Source organism: Lytechinus pictus, chromosome 8, assembly GCF_037042905.1.
Source record: "Lytechinus pictus isolate F3 Inbred chromosome 8, Lp3.0, whole genome shotgun sequence".
In the NCBI taxonomy this organism is placed as follows: domain Eukaryota; kingdom Metazoa; phylum Echinodermata; class Echinoidea; order Temnopleuroida; family Toxopneustidae; genus Lytechinus; species Lytechinus pictus.
This window is the reverse complement of record NC_087252.1, coordinates 20105847-20116511: the sequence shown is the minus strand read 5'-3', so window position 1 is coordinate 20116511 and position 10665 is coordinate 20105847.

The following is a 10665-nucleotide window of genomic DNA, read 5'->3' as shown; positions in this document are numbered from 1 at the left end:
GCAGAAGTGAAATACCAATTGGAAAAGCGATATTTGACAAAATATTTATTTTATTGATATTCAAAATGGCCACCCTAATCCCTGTATACTTTATTATGTAGAATATGAATGGGGAAAATATTTTTTTCAAACAAGAGCACTATTATTGCATGTGATTGTGACCTTCGAGTGGACTACTGTCTGAAAACATGACTATTAACAAAACTATGTCATTTGTATACTATCTAATGTGATAAATGATGTATTATGATATTCAAAATGGCTGTCATAGACCCCTTATACTGTGTACAATATATAAAAGGGGACAAATAATTTTCACAACCTTTGAATTTGTTTGACTTTAAAATGCCAATAACTGCGAAATATTGGTGTAACACTGTCTGACAACAAGGATTTCTAACGAAACATATCATTTCCCTTGCAATTTCGGTAATTATGCTGCATGTTGACATTCAAAATGGCTGCCATAGGCCCTATCTGTATTATGAACAAAGCGAATGAAGATACTAATTTTCACAAGAGTAAAAACAATAAAATGAATGTAATTGTAATCTATACGAGTGAAATATTGTCTAAACACATGATTTCTGGCGAAACATATCATTTCATTTTTCATGCATGAGATAAATGCTGTATTGTAAAATTCAAAATGGCCCCTATGGGCCCTTACAGTATTATCTACAATGTAAATGGGGACAAATACTTTTGGAAGAATTAGGATTTGCCTGACTATGAAATCCATATAATTCTGTTGTATAAGGAAAATATTGTTTGAAAACGTGATTTTTGTAATGAAATATAACATTTCCTCTCCCATAGGTGATAAATACTGTATTTTGACTTTCAAAACGGCCGCACAAGCCCCTACAAATTCTGTAACATGCGTATAGGGAAACTAATCATCACCAGAATGAGAACCAAAAACGCACGTAACTATGTGATGTATAGGTAAAATTTGGTCTTGAACATGATTTCTGACTAAATACATCACATAATGGTTGAGAAGGTAATAAAGGCCTTACTTTGAAATTCTAAATTGCTGCCATAGCCCAAAGTAGTATGTACATTGTAACTGGGGACAGATAATTTTGACAATTTTTTTGCTATGAAAATGGCTTAATTTTGATGTAAGTGTTAAGTATTGTCTAAACCCAATGATTTCTAACGAATCATAGCTTGTGTCATAAAGGTGTTGAATGCAGCCTTTTAAAAATGAAAAATGGCCGCCATAGTTTCTTATCTTAATATGTAAAATTTGAATGGGGAAAGATAATTTCCACAAAGAAACATATTGCAGCCATTTTGAAATCTAAATATAGCATTTATCACCTAAATAACATAAGAAATGATCTATTTGGTTACAAAATCATATTTTCAGACGATATTTCACTCATACATGCAACACCATTTAGTCAAGCAAAGTCAAATTCTGTTAAAATTATATGTTCCCATTCACAAAGTACATAATAGGCCTACCGTTAGGGCCTGTAGCGGTCATTTTGACTTTCAAAATACATTATTCATCACCTACCTGGCAGAATGAATGATATATCTTGTTAGGAATTATGTTTTCAGACAATATTTTACTCTTAAATCACAATTATATGCATGTTATGGTGCTGACTCATGTAAAAATTGGTTTCCCAGATCGATTGTACATAATACAGTCAATGTCTTTTGGCGGCCATTTTGAAAGTCAAAATACAATATTTAACACAAATATGAAACCCGAATAATACATTTCGTTGCAAATTATATTTGAAGACAGTATTCCACTAATTTACCACAAAAAAATACGTTTTAGTGCTCACCTTATGATTGTTTTTGTCCTCTCTCACATCGTAGATCATAATTTTAGGGCCTTTGGCGGTCATATTAAATATCAAAATACAGGGTTTATCACATACATGGCATGTTAAATAATAAATTTCGTTAACAATAATGTTTTAGTCAGTATTCCACTCGTTTATCTCAACAAAATGCATTTTAGTGCTCACTCTTGTGATTTTTTTGTGTCACCATTCACATTGTACATAATAGTGTTAGGGCTTTTGAAGGCCATTTTGAATATCAAAATACAGGATTTATCACATAACTGACATAACAAATGATGTATATCGTTAGCAATCATGTTTACAGACATTGCTTCACTCATATATCATAATTACTTGCATTTCAGTGCTCAATTTTGTAAAAATTAATTTTCCCCATTCATATTGTACAGGGGTCTATGATGGCGGCCATTTTGATATCAAGAAAATAAATATTTTGACAAAAATCATTTTTTCAGATATTATTTCACTCCGGCAGCACAATTGCATGTACTTTAAAGCCAATGTGTGGACAATTTTATGATTTTCATGGGTAATTTGAATATTTTGGCGGCCATATTGGATTTTGCCAATTTGCAGAAAATGCTCAAGGTTACACGAGTGGCATCATTCAGATTCGGAATCAGCACCCTCGAATTGACAAGAAACCATAAAAAAACATTGTATATATAAAAAAAAACAAGGTTCGACCCCTTCTATCCTGGACTATATTCAATATTCTGAAATGCACCCCTTAACAAGTATTGGCGTGTGAAACCATTCCCTTAACAATTATTAGAAACAAAACGATACCATTGGCAAGCATTCCCTGAAATGAACCCCTTAACAAGTACAGTGATATTTTAATTGTTATGTCACGGACGTCGGTTTTACCTTTACCTACATCATTGGGTTTAGTACGGCCCCACCTCCCACACCTCGCGCAAATACTCGTGTTGACTGTTGGGGCAAAAAGTACATCCTTTATAAAACATTTTATTTTTTTTATACCGTTGCAAATTTGACCCTAAACACGTAGCTTTCCTAGCAAAACAGATACTATTTTTTCATTATTTTAGTGTTTTTGACACCCTTATTACGTTACGTTTGCATTGTGCCCTATCTTGAAAAAGACACCCTTTTAACGTGTTTTTGGGTCGCGCATGGTATCCTCTCGTCAATGTAAGTGCCCCCCCCCCCCCAGGGGTGTTCAAACAAAATTTAAGCTAGAAACCAGACATCTAACATTCACTCGCCCCCCAAAAATTATCAGAACGGTAACATTTCACTTAAATGTGCATTATCTTTCAAATTGCATATTGCCTCCTTCTGGGCATAACATATGTCATGGGAAAATATATTTCACACCACACATGTCATGGTCAGGAGTAAATGATGTGAAATATGTAAAATAAGGGGAAAATCTGAAAATTTCTTTACAAAACAAATGGAAGCTTGTCCACCAAATCAGCCATTTTGAAGCATGTCTGCTAATTTTTGAAGATACCCATAGAAAGTAGATCCAAACGTTTTAAACGTCCATAACTGCTTATTTCACAACCGATTTTGTTTTAACTTGTTCCACTTGTTTTACTCCTTCCAATAAGATTGCTTTTTCTCTTGGGTTTTGGTTTCCTTTGAAACCAATGTGGATAGTACATAATTGTTAACATCAAGGTTTGACAAGGCCGGCCAGCCGGTCTTTAGTTCTGGCTCCGCCCATTTTGCAAAAGCTCCAGCAGTCTTCAATATTCCGTAAACAAAGGAAAATGAATGGTCTCATCAACTCGTCGATGAGACGGCGCGCCGGTACGATCAGATAATTTGGTGTCTGATTTCGAAACATGCATTTGCATATTAATAAGTCAGAAAGAAGAGGATCGAGGGTTTTTGTATTCCAGTTCATCGTGACTTAGCAGTGAACCAGAATAGCTTGGTTGTTGAGTCACTACCCGACAAGCAGTAGATGGCAGGTTTGAATCCCACTGGTTCCAATTTTTTCTGAATTATGATTTTCATTACAGATCGAACATGCGATCTTAAACACATTGGAGTAATGCCCAAAAATTTGCTTACAAATTAATAATAATAATAATATTTTTATATGCAAATATTTCGTCAATGGTTACGTTTTTTATGCCTTGAAAAGGCATCTTGAAGAACCTAATTTGGTCATGCATGACGCGATGTGGACGAATCAAAGAAAAACTATTTGAAAAAAAATAAAGGACGCTATCACCATAACGAATGATCACCGGTGCGTGATATTTAAATAGAAAGTGTGTTTCGATGCCATGAGAGAGTTATGACTATATTACAATATTCTACTTAGCATTTGAGAAAATATTACACTTCTAAAAAACGAAGAGCTGATTCAGCTCTTAAAGAGCGTGTATAGAGACTGCACTTCGGAGTGCTGATCATCACTCCGAAGTGCAGTCACTATACATGCTCTTTTAGAGCTAAATTAGCTCTTTGTTTTTTGGGGGTGTAGATTTTTGAAAGAAGACTATTGCGGATTTGAATTTTGAGCATGAAGATGGCGTTTTGAAGCGTCGCAAATGAAAGAGCAACTCCTCGACAAATCTACAGCAATTTGTAAGAAGTCTGTAGCGTGCAGGATATTTGACGTCAATGGAAAGAAGAATAAGATTGCGAAATAGAAATATGGAACAAGAACAAAGCATTGTCGCCATTTTGCGTCAATGCGATAAAGAAGATTAATGATAATAAGAATGAGAAATGAGAGGCCCTTATTTTAGTTCGTCATACTTCTCTTTTTTATTCACTGATATCATTTTCTGTAGATTGCAATATATTTGTGAGGAGTGAATTCATAAAGAGAAACCGCGTTATATACATCAGCGGAAAGACCAGGATAGCATTTAAGCATCGAGGTGGACCAGCTCGTCTGATTCTGTTTGCTAGAAAAAACAATCTGTACCGCTGGTATATGTTTGGTTAGTATGCAGACAGGACCTGGGGCCCGTTGCAGAAAGAGTTTCAATCAATCACAACTCTAAAAATCATGCACAACTTGAATTTCAACCAATCAACAGCGCGCATTCGGGACTTGCGATTGATTTTTCGGCTTACGTTTAACGCAACTCTTTCTGCAACGGGCCCCTGTTCAAGTGTTGGGAGGAGGGGGTGGAGTCATTCGTTAAGGGGTGGAGCTTATGAACTATTGGAATATGTTCTTTGAAAAATAATACAGAAATATACGAAGCATATTTGGATATATAAATCATAACATATCAGTTGCGCTCGACAGGTGAATAAATCGATAATGACTTAAATCTGGGCCGGTCTTACAAAGAGTTGCGATTGATCCGATCAACCTCAACTTTATGGAAATCCATCAGTGTCATTTTTTTCCTACAATAAATTTCCAAAATGTCCTTTGTGAACAAAAAGGGGCACTCTGAATTTTCAAGCAAACGATGAATGTATGAATATACATCATATCTAGATAATATTTTGACCAAACATGCGTTTTACACATTGGTGTTGCTGGCTTTCCATAGTTGAGGTTGATCGGATCAATCGCAACTCTTTGTAAGACGGGGCCCAGGGCCCGTATTCCATAAACGAGATAAGCATGCTTAAGTAAAAAATCAAAGCATTTTGTCTTATTTTCTGTCTAAGACAAATTCTTAGCCAAAACGCGTATTCCATAAAGAATTGGCTAAGAATTTTGTCTTAGAATTTGGCTAAGAGTTTTTGCGCGACTAAGACAGATATAGGATGAATGGCTAAGCAACTTTTCTTAAAACTGCAGTCTGTATTCCATAAATAAATAAATGGCTAAGAATTTTGCCATAGCTTTGAGACAGTTGTGATTTGTCTTAATTGTTTTAGTTTCAAGGCAATTTCGGCCCACGCCTTTTCTTTATCCTGAACGTGATACGTGAATTAAGCGTGGGTCTCAAGATCTCTTCCCTTTCTCTTATTTCTGCTATTAGCGTAATGTTCTCCCCTTCAGTGAAATTGGCCTTCCTTTTTTTCTCAGCCTCCATCTTGATATTTGTTATGATGCGATTTTTGCTTTAACACATTAAACGCAAAGACTTTTTACCGCGGAGCAGCTGTTACGTTCGCGACAAAAGTTGCGTGACGAAGTTGCAATTTTCTCATGACGTCATATAATTTGAGACTTTGGCTTAGCCATATCATCTGACTTGAGACAAATGTCTTAAAGTTTAAAGAATATCGTTAGGGAAGATTTCTTAGACAAGCAAAATGCTAATACAAATTGCTCAAACTTAAGCAAAAAGCTTATCTCGTTTATGGAATACGGGCCCAGACGTTTATCCATTATTACATTTCGCTTGTTCGTCAAACTGAACGAACGAAGGTATATAAACACTGGCCTACAAATGGGGAGGGTCTTGGGGCGTTTGCCCCTCCCAAATTTGCACTATCGAGATAAAAAGAGAAATGGAAAGAGAGAAGGGTAAAATATATTAAAAATATTCTGAATATTATGTCTAAATCTATAACAAATTGTTTTTTTAATAAAAATGGCGAAAATTTGGCCCGAAATGTCATACCTGGCTCCACAAGCAGTCCATATGCAGTACAGTACCAGTCCGGTGATGTATCTCTCTGTGAAATTTGTCTGCAAAGGCCATAGACGTGCCTATTTTACCCACGTATGGTATGGTCACAAACGTATATTTTAGGCTCCCAGTCTATTGTACAGCTCATTAAAAAATAAGATAAGAACCAGGGGTGTCGTTAGGGGGTTTTAAGGGAAGTTTGGCGCACAGCCACGCAGAACGCTTTCAGGAACATAGAAAATATATTATCAAATTCCGTCAAATGACAATAAGCAGCTGGATGTTCTTTGTCAAAAATTGGAGAACCGGAGCAGCAGTTTCGTCCTATAAGCTGACGGAAAATTGCAAGTATGTCGTTTGTGCACAGTCCAGAAGGAAACTACTTTTTTGATTCACCGATTCCCGACAAAGACTTTGTGGTTCTTTATTATGGAGGGTGTTTGACAATACATTTGTTATGTTCTTGAAAGTATTCTGAGTCGCGGTGCAGAAATGTTATATTATGATGTGGGTGCGAGACGATATAATGTTTACGTCAGGGAGTTACACGGCCAAGCTATCTCTCTTATTTGTATACGATCCGCTGATATATCCCCTTCTTCATCCCCTTCTCTCTCCTTTTCTGTTTTAACTTCTTGAAATATCAAAGGGAGCCCCCCCCCCCTTCGCCAATCAGGCGCCAAGAAAATCTGGAAATTAATGTATAGTGAGGAAATTAATAAGAATTGAATGCAAAGGTACGTCCTAGCTTCTCCAAAGGGCTAAATTATGAAAAAAATATGAACGAAATATATATGTATATTCACATAATGTAAAACAGCTTTGACAATTCTCTATTTAAACATGCTGTAAAAGAAATGAATGAAGAGAATAATCGAAGGCGTAGCGTAAACCAATGTTCCCGTGAGCTACATACCCTTTGGAATCATTGGTAAGGCCGAAAAATGTCTTTGCCAGGAATCGATCCTGGGCCCCCAGCTTAGAACGCCAGTGCCTTAGCGATGTAGCTTTGGGGAAGTTTGACTTAAGCTACGCTTACCATTGGTCTCTTCATTCATATATATTACATGCTGCAAAAACACCAGCGTTGATTTAACACCAGCCCGGTATCTATATATGTCCACACCAGAGAAGTGTTAAACAACACCACTTTGGTTTGGTATATTACAGCGCTTCTCAACCCATGGGCCGCAAAGCTCCAGACGGAGACAGAAAAATTAGGGAAAAGATATAATATATTTCTCAGACCTGTCCGAACATGTTGTGTCAGATCGGTCAACGTTGGTCAAACAAAGCTTAAGTACGCTTTAGATATCATGCTCTTTGCAAAAGCATGCACATGCACACTGTGATTGTTTCGATCTAATTTTGATGTGAACCTCATGTGCCTGCATGTTGTGTATGTAGTTAATTGTCGCCCATTTTATACCGGACCTTTGCGAATGCAGATCAGGAGATAGGTAGTTCTCTAACTGTTTGTTTCGAATGTTCTTCAGAGCTTTGTCTTTAAGTTGCATGAAATATTTCTTCACCAAAACGGATGTTTTATTAAAATTTTGGTCGGCCTCGAAAAAAAAAATCTGAGAGCGCTTCTCGCCTACAAAAAGGTTGAGAAGCGCTGGTCTATTAAACACCAGATAGGTGTTTATACAACACCAATTAGCATTAAAACAGCATCGGATTGATTTCAAACTGGTGTTTTTTCAATACGTTTTTGACGTGGACATATATAGATTCCGGCTGGTGGTAAATCAACATCGGAGTTTTTGCAGTGTATATTTATATGTTTTGGCCTTACACTTTGATATACAAACATTTTGTATAAAATGAATTACTTCAATCGTCACGTAAATTTTGGACCCACCTGTCCAAATTATATTGCACGCAGATGATTGAATTATCTACGGAATCATTTCACGTTCTAAACGAGTAAATCAAGAACGCTTCTAATACTTTTTAACATATCACTTGTACATTGCCATACATATTGATACTACTTTGTTTCTATAGGTATTTGTTTGGACTCGCCACCACACAAAGCATACATCGATATTCAGTCAGGAGGTATAATCATTGCGAGGATTTTCTCGGATAGGATCCGGCACGTCCAACTTCATTGTAACGCATCGGGATTTGATTCTTTTTGGGTTCAGTTTAATACTGATGGCCTTTACCAGTTGGGTCTCGAAGGAAACTCGACCCCGATTGTTTCGATACAGGGGGAAGCCAATGAAGTGGTTAGGGATGTCGGCTTATTGGCGCGAAGTCGTTTCGGTAGTGAATGGATCATTGATCTCCCTTGTAAAGGACTTTGAGAATCAAAATTTTACATTCCCGACCTTTCGTTGGAAGAACGCGAACGCTTATTTACGACGTTAGTTGATTTTGGATGAGACTTTTGGGCCCGTCGTCATGGTCGTAAAACTATGTCCTGCAATGCAAATTGTGTGACATGAGATTTTTTTTTCGTTTCGCATCTGGAACGGAAACATTTAATTAGCGTTTCGTGTGCAAAATTCTGGTTGCTACTATGGTAACAGCGATATATCCGATTTAGGACGACTTTCCAAATCCACAATAGACCAGTTCGTAGTTACTTCATGGACAATTTTGGTCAAATGACCTTTCATTTCTTTCATTATGATAGGCAGATTTCAAAGCAAGATATTACGTAAGCTTGCCTTACATAGCAGGATAAAGAAATTGAATAGACCAGGTTACTAGAATAGCACACCAATGAACACTTTATGAAGGCATTTGTTGCATTCCTACTTTGAATGCATATCATAGCATGTTGCACAATGTACTTGGCAAACTGTGAAATACCAGTCGTTCGTGGACGCATTGTTGCTTTTTGTGAATGGAAATGAAAACCACAATTCAAAAGAATATATGAATATTCAAGACATCAAAGTTGGTGCTTATCTCATTAGATTTTAAAGCACCATGTCACTTTAGTACAAATGACCTTCCTCTGATCATGCGTAGAATCTTTTGATCATGCGCAGAAAGGAACTACGAACTGGCTTATTGGTTCCTCCCAGAGCTCGAGAGGCCGCCCGGGGGGGGGGGGCCCACTTCCATTGAAGAGTGGATACCAGGCGCAACCACGCGTAAAAGGGAAAGAGTGGGTAAGTACGTTACGTATAGGCCTATGTAACGTTATAAAGGTGTCAAAAACGATGATTAAAATGCTGAAAAAGGGGATATATTTCAAATACTTGTAGGGTTTCACAAGCCAAATACTTGTTAAAAGATGCATTTTCATAATCTGGAAAAGACTTGCTTCCCTTGTTTAGGGTACTTTTCGAAACCCCATGGTCGTGCCTGGTATCCACTCATCGATGAAAGTGGTCCCCCCGGAATTTGAATCTTATCCCCCATTTCTGGGGAGAGTAAAACATAATGCCCATTACATCGTGTGCTAGAGGCGTATCGTTTATGTAGAAGGAGTAAACAAAAGAAACAAAAGAAGTCCGCATGTTCAATCGTATTGCATACGCTGTGTACATATCAACGCATGCGAAATGGTTTTGGCTGGAGATGTGATTTGACCCATGGAATCAATTGCCAGAGATCCATCAATAATCCACATTAAATGCAATATCGATTCGATGGAATGTAATGATCTATATCTAAGCCTTAATTCAGTAAGTATTTCCTCACTCAATATGTACTCGATTTGTTTGAAAAACCACTTTCTTATCCATGTCATATTCTATTTTAGGTCCTGCATTTCGAATATCTCCAGCCATCAGTTGTAATACATGCATGTATGGCGCGCGGGTGTCGCGGGAAAGAATTTTGCACACGAAAAGCAGATCTGTAGGGCCTGTAACCCCCCTGTAACACAAATCTTAGCATTGATTGTAGAGCAGTTTTCTAAGTTTGATTCTATTTACTATAATGTACAATCAATCTTAAAAATCATGTGTATGATTAAGCGTCAACTTTTGTGTTAGGGGACTCTAATATTACCGTCCGTGAGGATTGCGAAAGGTGGCAATTATTTACCTGCGTTACGGTTGTATAGCAGGTAAATGTTGTCTGTTTCGTTAAAGGGGAAGAAAACCCTTGGAACAGGTGGGCTTGTGTGGAAAGAGAAAAAAAATCAAACAATAAGATCACAGAACGTTTGAAATAAATCAGACAAATAATGAGAAAGTTATGAGCATTTTAATGTTGCGATCACTAATGCTATGGAGATCCTCGCACTGGCAATGCGACAGATATGTTTGATGTCACATGTGAACAACTTTCCCTTTGATGGACTATAAAATACCTCCAAAATG